Below are 17,393 nucleotides of genomic sequence, written 5' to 3'. Positions count from 1 at the left end.
TCCAAGCATTTGTTCAAGTGCACAAAATTTAATTTACTATAATAAAGTTTTGATTTGCATAAATACTTTTACCTATTAAAAATTAGAATTAAAGGCCCAAAAATACGACCAGGATGGGACGGACAAGAAGAGCCTAAAAAAATCAAGTGATTTTTTTTTATTTTGATGAAAACTTTAGTCAAGAAACAAGCAGGTATCAACGTGCATTAGGATGCACCATAAATAATTTAAAAATTTTTCCTGTCATACAACTCTAGAGGGGAGAGAAAATATTCTTTACATAAATGTCGCACAGAGAACCTTGTGTTTTGCTGTTTGAATGACTTGAACTCGAAATCTCTCAAACACAAGACGTAGTGGTTACCATTGGACTATAGCTCGGTTCCCAAAATTCATTTGATACTTAAAAAAAATAATACAAACATAAAATCCATATGAATAAAAAACAATTAAGACTAATAAGCAATTTACCAATTACAAGATTATTCTACAAAATATATAATAATAATAATAATATACAAGATGCTAAAAAGAAGTTGACGATTAGAATCGTGGATCTGCCAACAAAAATTTGAGGGTTAGAATTGTGGATCTGCCAACACTAGTATAGCCTAATGGAAAGGCGCATTTTTTCCTATGTGGAGGACTTGAATCCATGGTGAATAGATCCTCTAGACAGATAGGTCCCTGTGTATATGTGAGTGTGCATGGTGCATTTAACCAGAGGCCGAGTTAGGGAGGGTGAAAGGCGGCGATGGCCCCCATCCCCCGCAGACAAGTTTACAAATTGTTTTTATATAATACAAAAATTATATAAAATTTTTATAAATTAGAAAAAAACTTATGTTATCTCTAATAAAATTTTTAAAAATAAGGAAAATAATAAAAAAAATAAGGTCTTAAAAAACTTATTTTATTTAGATTCTTATTATTCTTAATAAGAATCTAAATAAAATAATAAAATAATTTAAAATAAAACATGTATTGATTATCCAGATGTCATTTGCATGGTTAATTTTTGCTATAAAATTTACCTAAAAACTAATGGCCACTGAATCATTCGGGCATCCTAAACCTTTTGTTTGCGGATAATTTTTTTTTTATTTGTTCAAATACAAGAAATTATTTTATCATGTAAATTTTTTATTCTTTAATTTGTATTGGTAATTGAAAGCCTGTGATTTTTTTATTTGCATTATTATTTTTTATTTTTTATTCAATTGGTCTAAGAGATCGACCATTGATGCATATTTCACAAAAAACCTATTGAAAGCCAATCATCATTCATCCCTAAAGTTGAAACTCCTTTCTCTAATCTTGAAACCTCGTCATTTATTCAAAACTTTAAAACTCCAAGTTCGGAAGTTCATCCTAGAAAGATTTAAAAAATTAACTCTAGAGTAATTGATAATACTTTGCTAGAAAGAGATCCAAGATTGCGTCCTCCTATTTGGGAATATTATCCCGTTAATCAACAAGATGAGATTCGTCCCTCTTATCTTAACCTTGGAGATTTTCAATATTCCCTTGAAAATTACCGACTCTCTGGTTCGGAGAACATGCTTGCCGTTTTTGTTCTTCTTGGCTTGATAAGTTTGGACCATGGTTAGAATATTCTCCAACCAAAGATGCTGCTTTTTGCTTGTATTGTTATCTTTTTAGCAAAAAAGGTGATCATTCGAACAAGTTTGTTGTGGAAAGTTTTCGAAATTGAAAAAAAGGTTAATTGTGGAGAGAATTGTGCTTTCTTGCATCATATGGGGAAAGATCCTAATTCATCACATAAAGTTGCAGTTCAATCGTGTGATGACTTGATGAATTAATTTCATCATATTGAAAAGCTTATTGAAAAACATATTGTTGGACAGATTATAGCTAATTGGTTGAGATTAAAAGCCTCAATTGATGTTATCCGATGGCTTATATTTCAAGGATGTGCTTTTAGAGGTCATGATGAAAGTGTGGATTCAATAAACGGTGGTAATTTTATTGAGATGATAAAATTTTTAGCACATTATAATCAAGAAATTACAGTAGTTGTATTAGAAAAAGCTCCTCAAAATGCCTCATATACCTCACCATAAATTCATAAAGAAATTCTTCATGTTTTTCTCTAGAAGTAAAACGTGCAATACGTGAAGAAATTGGGGATGCAAATTTTGGCTCATTATAGATGAAGCATGTCATGAATCAAGAAAGGAACAAATGGCTATTGTTTTTAGATTTATGGATAAAAATGGTTTCATACGTGAACGGTTTTTTGGTGTTTTTCTCATCATGACTTAAATATTCAAAATATTCGAGGACAACAATATGATGGTGCTAGTAACATGAAGGGTGAATGGAACAGTTTGCAAGCTTTGATTTGTAATGAATGCCCATATGCTTATAATGTCCACCGCTTTGCACATCGTCGCCAACTTGCTCTTGTTGCATCATCTCGTGAAGTAAAGCTTGTTCATCAATTTTTGAGAAGTTGGGGTTCATTATTAATATTGTCACTTCTTTTAGTAAGCGTAATGATGAACTAAGGGATGCTCAAGCTGCTGAAATTGTAAAAGTGCTTGCTATGAATAAGTTAGAGTCGCCTTAACCAAACTTGCATATTGCAGCGAGCTGGAGATACTCGTTGGAGTTCACACTTTAAATCCATCTCTAATTTTATTAAAATAGTTAATGCAACTTTCCAGTACTTGATAATATTTCTACTGAAGGCAGAACTTCTTCTGAACGTGGTCATGCCGATTATGCATATACATCATTGAAGTCTTTTGATTTTGTTTTTGTGTTTCATCTTATGAAGAAACTAATGGGGACCACTTAAATTCTCTGTCAGGCTTTACAGCGTGAATCTCAAGATATCTTGAACGCCTTACATAGTGTCTCAACTACAAAAGAGCTAATTCAAACCCTAAGAGAAACTGGATGGGAATTTTTCTAATATATGTAAAATCTTTTTGTGTTGAGCATGATATTGACATTCCTGATATGGATGCTACTTTTGTTGCACGAAAAGGTTGAGCACCAAATCAACCATGTGATTTTTCAATAGGACAGTATTACTGAGTTGAGTTGTTTTATGCTATAATTGATCATCAATTACAAGAGGTGAATAGTAGGTTTAATGAACATACTCTAGAGTTTAATTCTTTTAGTTCAGCTCTTGACCCTAAGAGATGGCTATAAGTCATTTAATATTGGCAATATTTGTAAGCTTGTAAAGAAGTTCTATCCTCAAGATTTTAGTGAGCAAGAGATGATTCTATTAAATCTTGAGTTGCAACATTTTGAAGTTGATGTTTTAAAAAATGTAGAATTAAAAGATTTATCTACTATTTCTGAAGCATGTCAAGGGGTTAACAAGAACCATAAAACCAAGCATTTATCCTCTCACTGGTGGATTAATTAGACTTGTTCTTACCTTGCTTGATTCTACAACAACTACAAAGAGAGCATTCTCATCCATGAAGATTATCAAGACTTGACTTCGGAACCAAATGGAAGACCAATTTTTAAATGATTTCTTGATTTTTTACATTGAAAATGAAATTGCTACTAAATTTAGTTCTGATTCAATTTTATATGATTTCAATAGTTTGAAAGAGAGTAGAGATTAACTTCAATAAATTAAATTATTTTGTATGAAAATTGAATACTATTTTTTTTTATTTGGCACCGCTTAAAAAAAATTTCTGGCTCTGCCCCTGTATTTAACACTCACCCATGCACACCTCTAGTTCGCACTAGCTTGTCCACTTTGATAAAAAAAAGTGAATCTCTTGACAGAGAATAAAGACTAGTGAAAGGGTTTGCAGTCTTTTTCTTTTTTTTTAAAGGAGGGATTGGATGAAATGATGAGGCCATATAGACCTTCATGAGCTTCAATCACATATTGCCACATTAGATTTTTTTTTAACACCTTCCTCACTCCATCTCATGATTGCTATACTCTTTTGGGAGTTTTATTTTATTTTTATTTTTAAACATATCTTAATCTTAATCTTATCGCTTGCTTCCCATTCCTTCTCTTAGTTCATGTTTTCCCTTAATCATCTCAATATCTCTGCCATCATCGACCTAATCTGGAAGTAGTGTTGGTGTCATCTCTAAGCCTTGATTCTGACCTCTATCTCCACCGCCTCCTCCAATCTCCTCCACCACTTTCTCCTCAAGTCCTTCTCTGGTTGTCCTCTCCACTTTTCCTCCTTCATTGTTGCCTTTACTGCCATTCCTCCCTTTCGCACTCCTCTTCCTCTTTCACTCCCTCCTTTTCAAGCTCTAGTCCCATGCTAGCTTCCTCTTTCACTCCCTCCTTTCTCTTCCCTTCTCCCTTTCTTCTCTCCTCCACTTCCTCTCTATGTCCCTCTCTATAGCCCTTTTTGCAACTCCATCCTCACCAATGTGCTTCTTCTTGAGCTTTCCAAGATGCCCTACACTAATTGCACCCTACAATCCTTCCACAACTCATGTAACTAAGGACTTAAACTCTACTCCCTTTCTTTCATACAACCCTTCTCAATTTGCTAATTATAGATGACAACATTAAGAATGTAGAAAGTTTTCAAGGTTATGAATCACAAGAAGTTCACTCCCAATTTGAACATACACTTTGATCAAGGGGGTATACAAGGTTGGGAAACTAATAAAAGCTATATATGGATCTTGTTAAAGATATAAAGTCTTGGAGTTGCTCTCCGTCTGAAGTCACTTATGATACTTTTATTGATGGATATTGCAAGATGTGGGGTTGCGAGGATGTATAAGGGTGACATGGTGTTTAAGGAGAATCCGACGATTTAGCGTGGCACATGAGAAGTAGGCGGCACACAAATATGGATTTCCAATTTAACCTGGAGGATAGAAGAAATTAAGATATATTTAAGGAAAATTAAAATAAAACTCTCAAAAGGTAAAGTAGTGATGACATGGAGTGAGTGAGGTGTCAAAGAAAAGAAAAATATGGTGTGGCAATCTATGATTAGAGGGGAGGTTAAAGTGGTTTGTTCACCATTTCATCAAATCTCTCCTTTTTTTTTAAGCTACCATAATTTTATTAATAATTAAATTCCACCATTTTTTCAAAATATATTTATCAAATTATTATTTTATTTAAAAATATTTTTTAATCCTTTTTACTGAACTCACTTTTCAATGACGGTGTAATACAACTGATGGAGACTACTTAATGTCACCTACAACACAAGTGCACGTGCCAATCAAGTGTAAAAGTGTGCTTGAATAAGGGTATCGATCCACGTGGAATTTAAAACTTCTAGTACTAATTCTAATCTTACTATTCAACCTAACTAAGATTCAATATGTCAAATTAAGACTAAAATAGGAAACTATGACTTAAGTACAACGGAATTAAACTAATGACCAATTAAGCATGAAGGAGAGGTGCTCAGGCATAGGCTTTCCCTAAAGTTTAATTAAGCCCTTGACAACGTTGCACTGATAATTGCACTTCAATTAAAGCGAGAGAGTTATTAAAACATATTACCCTTTCCTCTTAAGGCGAGCAATAATTAGTCCCATGACGCTAATATAGACCAACCTATGACCGCAATACACTTAAAGAACTCTTTCTGGAAAAAAAAAAGAGGTTCAAGGGAATAAGCAATTCTTCTCTCAAGGCAATTGCCCTTAATCCCATATAGAGTCAAAATCAAAATCTCCTTTTCTTGAAGCTTATTTCCTACTATTGTATTATGCATGAAACCCTAATGTTAACTCACTCGGAAGAAACACGGGGAGAGAAATCTTAATTCCAAAGTGCCTTATTTCTAGTAGACTTGTGTTCTTCTTCAATCGCGGTATGTAGACTTGATAATAAAATAAATGCGCAACACGATCATCACTCACATACATCATTCATAAAACTCACTGTTTACACTACAATAGAGTATAACACAAAATAAACACACAATTGAATTCAAAAGCATGATATTGCAATATAAAAGTTGATACAAGATTCAAGGTCTACAACCAATGTCATCAAAGAATGAACCCTAGATTCTACCTTTGCCCAAGCATCACAAAATTTGTTCGCCATTAATGGAGAACAATCATACAATCCAAATGAGATAATAAAAGTAAGGAAAAGCATTAAGACTCCCTCAAGGGTCTTCATCGCGGATTGATGATGAACCAGCACTTATCTTCCATGAATACCATAAAGAACACTCCTCAATGGCTTCCTTGATTTCCTGGATGATGGATGAAGCTCCAAAGGTACTTGGATTGAAGGAGAAGAGCCTAGAAATGCTTCTCCACTCTTCCCTAAGCTTGGCCCCCAAAAGATCATACAAAACCTAGTGAATCCTTTTTTACCCAACCCTTAAGAGTCACTTACGGGTGTAAGAACAAGGTGATAAGAACCTGGTCGCTTGCCTTATGGGCATCTTAAGACTGAAAGCTCTAATTATAAGGTCTTATATCTAGGTGTTACAATCCAACTTATGCCATAAGCGCTTGATAGTAAGCTTCTCTGTCTAGTGCTTGCGACCTCCCTTACCGGTATATGTCATGCCGATAAGCTCCTCTGCCGGACTCTCATACCCAAGCTTACGGGTGCAAGCCCTACTTGTAAGCCCTACATGTAAGCCCTTATGCTTGGCTATTATGCTCCTGCTTTTGGGCATAATAAAACATTGAAGCAAGGTCTTATGTCTGAGGTTACGACCGTAAGTTCTAGCTGTAAGTGGGCCTTAAGGTGTCCTAGCTAGCATGTCCTTCTATTCTTGTTGCTGAGAGAGCTCTTTCTTCCTTATTTTTCTCTGAAATTGCTTATTTTGACTAGTTCATGCTTATTATGCTCTGTCCGTGACCTAGAATCAATTTCACAATATGTTAAGTACCATTTTCCCAGTAAATGATAAAATTCATGCAAATTTAATGTAGAAAATAATATGAGAATATGTTTAATTACACACTTATCAACCACAATATTGTTAGGTAAGGTCACTTACATGTTAATTCATATGAAATGCTAGAACAAAAATAGTTGAGGGCAAAACCACGGGCCAATCACATGATAGAGAATAAAGGTAATCAAGCATAAAGTCTCGAAGATCTCTCTCTCTCTCTCTCTCTCTCTCTCTCTCTCTCTCTCTCTCTCTCTCTCTCTCCGAGTTGGTGGCCATCAAAGTATAACTAGAAGGCCTATAACTAGGATTTAATTAGTTTTATTTTGTGTCACTTACAATTTTTATGTAACTTTCTTATTTATACAAACTCTGATGTGCGGCATGTATAATAACTACTTAAGCGCAAGTGCTTGAGTTTCTATCAAATAGTTGAGTGTGCTATAAAAACAGAGTTGTCAATCCCACAAGTATTAGAAGTATTAGTACTACTACTCTTCTATTACCAAGCCTATTGAATGATGATTAATTCTACTATAAAGACAAATTAAACATGAACTAAGTCAAAGAATATTAGGAAAACAATGAGTAATTTGGGGAGAAGTCAATTATAGGTAAGGGTATCTGACCAACAAGGAATTCTATATGAAACTAGGTTAAAATCTCTTCCTAACCTAGGTTCACTACAATTGCATTAACATTGTGCAAACCTCAAAAAGACGATTAAACATGGGCTTCCTAATTTATGCCAATCTTGTTTTCAAGGCAACTAGAAACTAATCCCATATGAAGCTAAATTGATATCTCTCTCCAATCTACATACTCCCAACAATTGCTTAAATACTCATTAAAATCCAAAAGTAATGTTAACCTTAATTGGAAGAATTGTAGTAATTAATTTCTTACCTATAGTTTATTCACAACTTTCTTCAATTACATTAGATCTATGCATAAAGATTTCTCAAACTCTCACACATGAATCAAATATGAAATCAAAGCTTTCACTGTAATAGAAATCATGGCATTCAAAAACACATAATTGAATCTCAATTAAAAGAAACTCAATAACAAACCAATATCCTAAGTCGATATACAAAACATATCCTAGGGTTCATCAGTGCCTAAATACCAAAAATATTAAGTTCATCATAATAGAGGAATGAAAAATAATGCAAAACAAAGGATGAATCAAATAAATAATAGAGTTGCCTTTATCTCCACTATTTTTTATTTGATGGAGTTGCCCTTTAATCATGCTCGAGTGGTACGGATGATGCCACCTCGAATCTTTGAGGGTAACTCTCTTTAGCTCAAATCTCTACTCTCCTGAATTGGCACTGATAAATTAGTTTTCTCCCTTAAGATCTTGCCAAAAATCCCCTCCAAGAGCTCTCTACCAACTCTAAAAAAAAAAGCTCTCCAAAACCTAGGTTTACTTCCTTTTTATTACTGAAAACTTGGGTTAGGAATTTAGAATATTTAGGGTTTCACATAATCTTGTGCTTGAGGGAGTGTGGGCTTACATGAGCTAGCATACAAATGGGCACATGAGGATGTGTTGACTCATACGTCTCTATGTTTCCTCGAAACTCTTATGTTCTTCAAAATAACACATGCCCTTAAGTCTAAACGTATGTCCAGCTATGTGTCCTTCTAGCAACTGTAGAATTTGCATCAAAATGCTCTAAATTATCTTGAATTCCTCCCCTAACTTTCATATGCCCTCGTAATAGCCTAAATGCAAAATAATACCAAATTAAGTATCAACTAGGATAAAATTTATCGAATATACGTGCAAAGTGCATCAAATAATGATATTAAATTGTACATATAAGCACTTATCACACACAGACATGTATTTTCTGCTCCCATGATTTTATTAATAATCTAACAAAACTTTTTTAAAAAATATTAATATACTCATTAGCTTTTTGTGTAATAATAATAATAATAATAATAATAATAATAATAATAATATTATTAATAATATTAATAATATTATTATTATTATTATTATTATTATTATTTATTTTTAGTTGTAGTAAACTCATTTTCGGTAATAAATGTAGCATCACACATGGTTGAGCAAGCTCACACATATCTTGACGTGGTCATGACATAGTCAATAAACTTGCCCTAATCCAACTAGTGATCTCACCTTGTTAAGAACAAACTTGTTAGCACAAAGAGTGGAGAATTAGATTGATAAAATAAAAGTATTTAGTTTTTAAAATATTGATTAAATTTATAAATTATAAATTAAAAAGGAATTTTAAAATACAGAGATTAGGATACCGAACAAGTAAAAAAGTTTTTGTTTTGGAGCATATTGAAAGTTTGAAGAGATAGTCCTTTTTTTTAAAATAAAATTAAATTAACACTGACAAAATCATTACCGATATGACTTTGATTTAGAGATGGCAATGTGTACCCTACCTGACGGGTATACCCATACTTATACCCGGTCAAAGAGGGTATTACCCTTTTTGACCGGGTACGGGTATGGGTAAGGGCATTACCAGTTATTTTTTTAGCAGGTACAAGTCTAGTAAGGGTATGCCCCTACCTTACCCGTACCCTTACTCATACCCTTATATATATATATATATATAAATTTTTTATTAAGCTAAACATTTACTTACAATTTACCCAAGATTAATTTTCACAGTGATTAATTTGAAAATAATACTTTAAATTTTCTCATAATATATTATTTTGGATTTTATTTAATTTTTATATTTATATTTGATAGAGTGTAATATTATCAAAACTGAATTTTGGATTTATATTAAGAATTATAATTAAGTTAAAAAAATTAAACATTAGCCCGAGTCAAGTAGGCTTTCCTTTCTTACATAAGATTATCTCATGAAATTTCCATTCATGATTTATTATTATTATTTAAGTTAAGTTCGATAATTTGAACAACGGGTAAGCAGATACCCTGCGGGTGAGGTTAAGGGTATGATATTTTTCATTGGAGGGTATGAGTTATGGGTGCCGGAAAGGGTTTTAATATACCCTACCCATACCCTACTCATTTGCCATCTCTACTTTGATCTAATTTTTCTCGTATTTCAATGCAAGAAATTGTTCCTTCTTTATCGACATGATTCGTTTTTCACATGGGGCTGGTAATATGTTTTGGCTCCATGAGGACCATGCTTCTACTTCCAGGCTAGCCTTCTTTTAAAATTCTAATATATATATATATATATATTGACCAAAATTTCTTTGCATGACATTCTAAGAACATCCACAGAAAGTAAAAAATTAAAAATAAAAAAAGAAAATCAAAGTGAGAAACAGAGAGCAAGAAAATGAAAGAGATAGTAAAATCAGAGTCAGAGGTTCATGTCAACATGGTCAGCAGGCTAGGTAGCATTATTTGGATTTGGATTTTTATAACAAGGAATTACAGTTAACCCCTTTCGATATTTCTGTAATGCATTACAGTATGGCCTGTCTCCTCAGGCCAAAGTTCCTCAATTTAACCTTGTTATAATTGTGTACAGTAGTTAGTATACAGTAGGTAGTCATTTAATAAGCGAGGTTTAATTTGGTATAATTTCTAGGCTTGTGTGGATCATTCTTATTAATATGCTTGGAATGTGCTCTCAAATATTAGGTATTCTGTAGAAACCTAATTTCGGAGTGAATTCAGGGGCTTGGGCGTTAGACAAGTAAGTACCTACATATAAATTATGTATTTATAAAATTTCTAGTTATCGGCAATGATTTACATAATTATTTATTTATTTAGGGTTTTTGGTATTAAAACCATTCATGATTTACTGTTTAAATATTTTGTGCTTTGACTTTTGTGCCTAGCGATAATTACTTTCAAAATATATTGATATTTATTTATTTGATTTCTGACATTTTAGTTTATTACAGATTATATATATGTTAACTTGACAAGAACTGTTCATTTAGTTATTTATTTACTTATTTCATTTTTCCTTATTAAATTATAAAACAAGAAAAAAAGAAAAACTTGTTGTTTGAGTATTGAATTGTTTTCAGAAATTATTATTTATAATCTTAATTATGTATTTAGTTATTGATTATTTATATTTTAATTAATGTTGTCACATATTAGCATTAACTTATTTTGATATAATTGGAATTATTTTAGTTAGAAAACGGGATCACTGAATTTAAGTATTATTGTGTTGATAATAATTTTAGACTCGACATATTTTTTTATATAGAAACTCGTAGTCCTTGAATTAACTTTGCACTAACCCTACCATTGGGGGTTAAACATTGGTCGTGTCGACATGTGCTTCTGACATACAGACTATAGTTTCACACCATTCCATCAATGATAGAATAACGGCCTCTGATATTCTAGCCTGAGTCACCAAGGGTAAACAAATGAGCTTTGAAATTCTGACCCATGTCACTGAGTTTAAATATATGAAATTTAATATATTTTTTTTTTGCATTAGTTATTTGGGGGTCATGATGAGTGTACAATATTCTATTATTTCATATCAATTTTTACACTCATTAGACTTGTATTTGGATTATATTGTGAAATTTGGTGCTAAATACAGTGTGGCTCGCATTGTCAGGCTTCAGGTAGCACTTAAAGATGAGAGAGAACCAAAAAAAGCACTCCACACCCAAAGCGAAGAAGATGGAGCTCTCTCAACATTAATTAAATAAGGACAAAGCAAACAGGGTGGCTTACGGGTAGCTTACGGCCATAAACATCTTCTATAGAACCTTACGGGCATGCTCATATTCGTAAGGGGAGTTTAGAGCCAAACCAGAGGACCTTACATGTAGGACTTATGCCTGTAAGGACCATCTAGAAGAGTTTATGACCAGAGCTTATGCCTGTAAGGTGGGTCACAAGGGCAGCACAGTGAACTTACGGTCCAGCGCTTATGGTCGTAAGTTGGACAGTAATACAAACTGAAAATCTTACGGATGTGACATTGCAACCATAAGTGCTCCTATAAGGCTCGTGACCCATCTTCTTCAACTCCTTATGGCCATGTCCATATGCTCATAAACAGCTCAGTATAAATAGACTTGGTGAGGATTTTTAGGGCATATTTTGTTCAATCATCAATCCATTTTTGGAAGCGAGTTTAGGGAAGAAAAGAGACGGATCTCCAGGGTTCACAAGATGACTTTTGGAGGAGACTTAGATCCATTGCCAAGGAGGACGAAGATTGTAGCCATCAAGCATCACCCTGGTGGCGTTTGTGGAAGCTTCTTGGGAGTTTTCCGGTGATCTACTTTTGGCGTGATTGAGAAGGGGGTTTTTATGTTTATTTTTATTCTCTTCATGTCTTGTAACTTAGATGATTGCCCTCCATTAATGGAGGGCTAATTTGCTTAATATTTGGGCATAATTGAACTCTATGGTTTTACCTTTTGACATTGGTTGTTGGATTTATGAAATTTACTTATTTTCTATATTACAATCCATTCTATTTGAATCAAATTGTGTGTTTGAATGCTTGATTACTATTGTGGCGAAAGCCCTAGTTATCTTACTTGATGTGCTTTGTGACGAATAGAAATACCCACATAGCATAGACATTCCATGATTAGAGGGAATTGTGAGTAAGCCTAGAAATATGGTACTTTGGAAATTTCATCTCCCTCAATTCTCCCAAGTGTGTTAATGAGAATTTTTGTGCTCTTTGCAATCATGTGGAAAATATTTTAGGAGAAATCACATTTCTATTATGTATTTGGATTAGGGGTAATCTCACTTCACAAGGGAGTTTATCAACTTAAGAAATTTTGATTAGCTCAAATTGAGGTTACATGGAATGTTAATACAATTGTGTGGTGACTGCATCAACAATGCACTGATTTAGCCACTCTTCATCCTTGAAAGAGTAGTTTAATATGATTTAGGAACTCTCTCTATTTAAATAGAATTGCATACTCAGACAACCTTTATCCTGCACTTTACCAAACCCTAAAGGGATACTATTCCCGGACATCGTTTCTTCCCCTGATTTCTCTTCTACTTTATTCCATATTTCTTGCTTTTACTTTCTTTTGTTCACATACACCACCACTTTTTGATTAGGCTAACTTTTGGAATTAGAGTAACTGCTAATAATTCCGTTCTTCCCTATGGACCAACATCCTACTTTCACGCACAATTTATTACATGATCGGCACGTACACTTGCATCCCTATCATGATATATATATATGCTCATCCATATTGATAAATAAATTTGTTTGAAATATTCTGATTTTTGTTTTTTATTCCTGATATTTATTGTACAATGTCACTACTTAAGTATGACTTTGAAATATTGGAATTTTTATGTGATCCTTATATTTTTAGTGGGTGCTTACTAGGTTGTCAAGCTCATTAATAGTTGTTTTATCCTTTTCAAATAGTTGGTTAGCATGTAAATAGTTCTTATGTTTGTAACCTGGAACTTATTATATGTTTAAGCTTTGACTCTTGCACTTTTAGTTTTCCTTTGATCATAGTTGTAAACCTGGTTATTGTATCCCTCGAAATCCTTTGCTTTTGTGAAGTTGGCACTTTGTTATACTATATGTTTGTGAGACAGATATTGAGGTCTTATGTGCCCACTTGGTCTTGTAATTGTGGGTATGCGGGCGTTTGTCGATGCATCGAGTTCGGTGAGCCGGGTTCAGAGTGTGAAAAGTACAACAGTGAATTTGAACCATGGTTGATTTTTGCACAGGGTCGAACTTAGGCTGGCAGCTGGTTATAATTTTTTTAAACCATAAATGATAGCTGTGATTTGATGAAATATTGTATATATATGATGATTGAGTAGTTATAATACTGTGCATCTCATTTGAAACTATTTATAAGCATAGTGCATCTCAATGGATACTATTCATCAATTCATTGTGTATGACTACTATTATCCACGATCGTTCATAAATGACACGGCCTTATATATATAATGTTCATAAAAGACATGAGAGAGAAAAAAACAAATCTATGAGAGAGAGAGTTGGAATAGTAACAGTAGTCATTTAGGTGTACTTGCTATTCAAACAAGTAGTTGAGTTCTATTTTTGTTTATATAGTTGCCATTATAGGTTTTATAAAAATAGAATTCAATAGTTATGACTGATTACATTACTGTGCAAGTATAATTGAAAACATTTTGCACAGCATGATGCAATCAATTGGATGAAAATCCAATGATTGAGGATCATCGTCTATAGAATTTAAATTTAGGAACGTTCGTAGATGATGCGCATATATATATATATATATATATATTTAGGAACGTTCGTAGATGATGCTATGATATATATATATATATATATATACAGATCCATATTTGAAGTTCTTAAACCTTTATTTTAGTAAATATATTTTTTTTATTTTCAGAAAAATTAAGTTTAATAAGTCTTATGAATGCCAAAACTACTCAATACTGCCACTTGTACGAACTTTAGTATACTTATATGTATAGCACTAAAAATCAAAAGAATTAAAATTAATCAAAATGATTTATAGAGGTTTAAGTGTAAGCCACAAGGACAAGAAATTTGGAGGATTCTCTATGAGAAAACTGTATCTTGAAACATTGCACCAGACCACTTAGATTAATAAGAAATCTTTTAAACTTCTGCCTGGAGCAAATATAATGACATCTATTTTTCAATTAATGAGAAGATATCTTTTACTGATTTTTGTTTTAAACACACTCATCAAACTAAGGGTAAATTATCTATTAAAGAAAATTAAAGAAAAGGATAAATTATTTAAGTAGCAACTCAATTATTTAAATACTTTTATTTGAATCAACGAATTATAAAAAATTTTAATTGAGTACCTCAATTTTATATTCACAATCAATTGAATCAATCATACTCACATTGTCAATGAGAGATTGCCGTAATATAACACGCCATTTAACATATGCCACGTGAACCTCTAGATAATGATGTGTGACATGGCATAAGTTAATCACATCAGGAAAAAAAATTAATTTGAGTGATTTTTTTTCATAGAGGCTGAATATATATATATATATTAACAACAGAAATTCGTATGCATTAAAATGGTATAAAAAAAAAACCTTTACAAGAGGAAAAAAACACCCACTACACAAACTATTCTCTCTCATAATATAAGATATTGCACTTGCTAAAATTTGAGGCCACAAGGAAGTTTGGTCAGAAGTCATATTCTCTTTGCATTAAATCTCCTTGCATTATCGAAGAAAACAAAGTGATTAAAATACATTAATGGCCATCTCTCTCTTTCTCTCTTTCTATATACATATACTTTAATATTAATTCTATCCCCTAAATATCTATCCTTCCAAATTGATTTGTGTGAGGACATTTGGCCCTCACTGATTCGTTGAATTTGTTGTTTTTTATTTAAAGTTGAAAAACCAAATCATTATCAACCGTGTATCTCTATCTCTTCTGCCATTAATATCTCCGCTGGCCCACATTAACACTCTTTTAGATTTTCCATTACTTAGTCAACGGACCAATGGGAAGTGGACAGCACACATTGAATTTAGTTAACCGACCAATGAGAAACTAGCAGCGATAGGCCTTAAGCACACCTGCGGATGAGCATACTACTTATCTCTATCTTTTCTGCCATTAATATCTCCACTGGCACACGTTAACGCTGGACCACGTTAACGTTCTTTTAAATTTCCTCAACGGACCAATGGGAAGTGGGCAGCACAATTGAATTTAGGGGGTGTTTAGATTGGCTTTTAAAAAGCCCAGAAGTGCTTTTTTATAAGTTAAGCACTTCTGGGCTCAAAAAATCATGTTCGTATTAGCTTTTCTGCCGAAGCAGAAGCTAATAAAAAAGCTAAAAAACAGCTTTTTTGAGAAGCTAGTCTTGTGGTGCTTTTGGTAAAAGCACTTCTTAGAAGCTATTTTGGAGTTATTAAATTACTAGGTTACCCTTATCAAATAAAGAAATGACTATGCTTTTATATTTTTTGTTTTTTCAATAATAATAATTATGATTATAATTATAATTATAATCATAGTACATTAGTATTAGTGTTAGAATTAGTACATTAATATATCAGTATTATTATGTTAGTATATTAGTATTAGTACTAGTATATTAGTATATTTGTATTAGTAATAGTATTATTATTAGTATATTAGTATTTGTATTCATATTAGTATTATTATTAATATATTAGTATATTAGTATTATTATAATTATTAGTATATTAATATTATTATTAGTATATTTGTATTAATATTAGTATGTTAGTATATTTATATTTGTATTAGTATATTAGTATTCATATTAGTATTCATATATTATAATTAGTATATTAATTAGTATTTGTATTCATATTAATATTATTATTATATTTGTATTAATATTAGTATGTTAGTATATTAGTATTAGAATTAGTGTTATTATAATAAACTAATGAATGCCCATTTTAGTAATTTGACATTGAAAAAAGTCCTTTCAAGAATGCATATCCAAACAACTATACATATATAAAAGTGCTTCTACATTAACATATCCAAACATAAAATATAGAAAAGCACTTAACTTACTCTCATAAGCACTTTTTTTAAAAGTCCTTCTACCAAACTTAAAAAAAGCACTTTTTTATTAAGCTAATCCAAACAAGGCCTTAGTCAACCGACCCATGAGAAATTGGTAACGATAGGCCTTAAGAACACCTGCGGATGAGCATACCAGGGCACATTGAAAAGCCCCTCTAACCCTAGCTCTCTCTAAGTTCTCAAACTGGCCGCCGACCCCTCAAACTTCTGCTCCGTTGTGTTTCAGATCGAACCTTTAGATGAAAACGACTGCGAAGATAGAGCCTCTCGGGAGGATGAGCAATGATGGCTGAGAGAGATGGAGAGGGTTCCCAACTCTTGCACTGGTCTTCTTTCTTCTTTTTTTCTTTAAGGTCATCTCTCTGACTCTCTCTGTTTGCCTCTAAAGGTTTTTGAGTTTTTTTATGTTTTGATTTTCAGGTATGTTGCTTTGAGGTTGTTGGTGGACCTGTTAAGGTGATAGATTTGTCCCTATTTTCTTTATCTTGGTTTTTATGGGATGTTTTACGCTTATTAATTTCACATTATGAAAAGATTGTTTCTTTGTTTTTTTTTTAAATATTTTTCTCATTTTTCTAATAGATATTATTATTGCTTCTTATCCTACTTTCTTCTTTGTAATGCACTTAAAATCTATTTTATTTGAAGATGTTCAGAGTTTTTATGGCGATATATCCATAATTATTATTTGAAAAAAAATTATGTATATATGTGGCTATATATATATATATTATATAGTTATCTGTTATTCACCCAACTTCTTCTTCTTCTCTTTGCATTGATCATCAGTCCATTCTCAAGCATATGAAAAAACTATGATTTTTTAATTAGATATTTTAATCATGATGTGCCAAAACAAATCTTTTTTAATTCAAATTTCATAAATAAATCAATAAAATGTAGCTTCCAAATCTATTTTAATTCTTTTTTATTTATAAAAATCATATATTTCTTTGTCATCAAACTATACGCT

At 32.3% G+C, this 17,393-nt stretch overlaps 1 long non-coding RNA gene across 1 annotated transcript; it reads left to right on the top strand.

Moving 5' to 3' along the window:
• Positions 1–16,595: 16,595 nt before the first annotated feature.
• Positions 16,596–17,092, top strand: LOC120262862. The gene is made up of 2 exons (XR_005537005.1): positions 16,596–16,773; positions 16,841–17,092. It is a non-coding gene; the product is annotated as an uncharacterized LOC120262862 (long non-coding RNA).
• Positions 17,093–17,393: the final 301 nt, after the last annotated feature.

Source organism: Dioscorea cayenensis, chromosome 6 (genome assembly GCF_009730915.1).
Source record: "Dioscorea cayenensis subsp. rotundata cultivar TDr96_F1 chromosome 6, TDr96_F1_v2_PseudoChromosome.rev07_lg8_w22 25.fasta, whole genome shotgun sequence".
In the NCBI taxonomy this organism is placed as follows: domain Eukaryota; kingdom Viridiplantae; phylum Streptophyta; class Magnoliopsida; order Dioscoreales; family Dioscoreaceae; genus Dioscorea; species Dioscorea cayenensis.
This window is presented reverse-complemented; position numbering and strand designations above follow the sequence as displayed.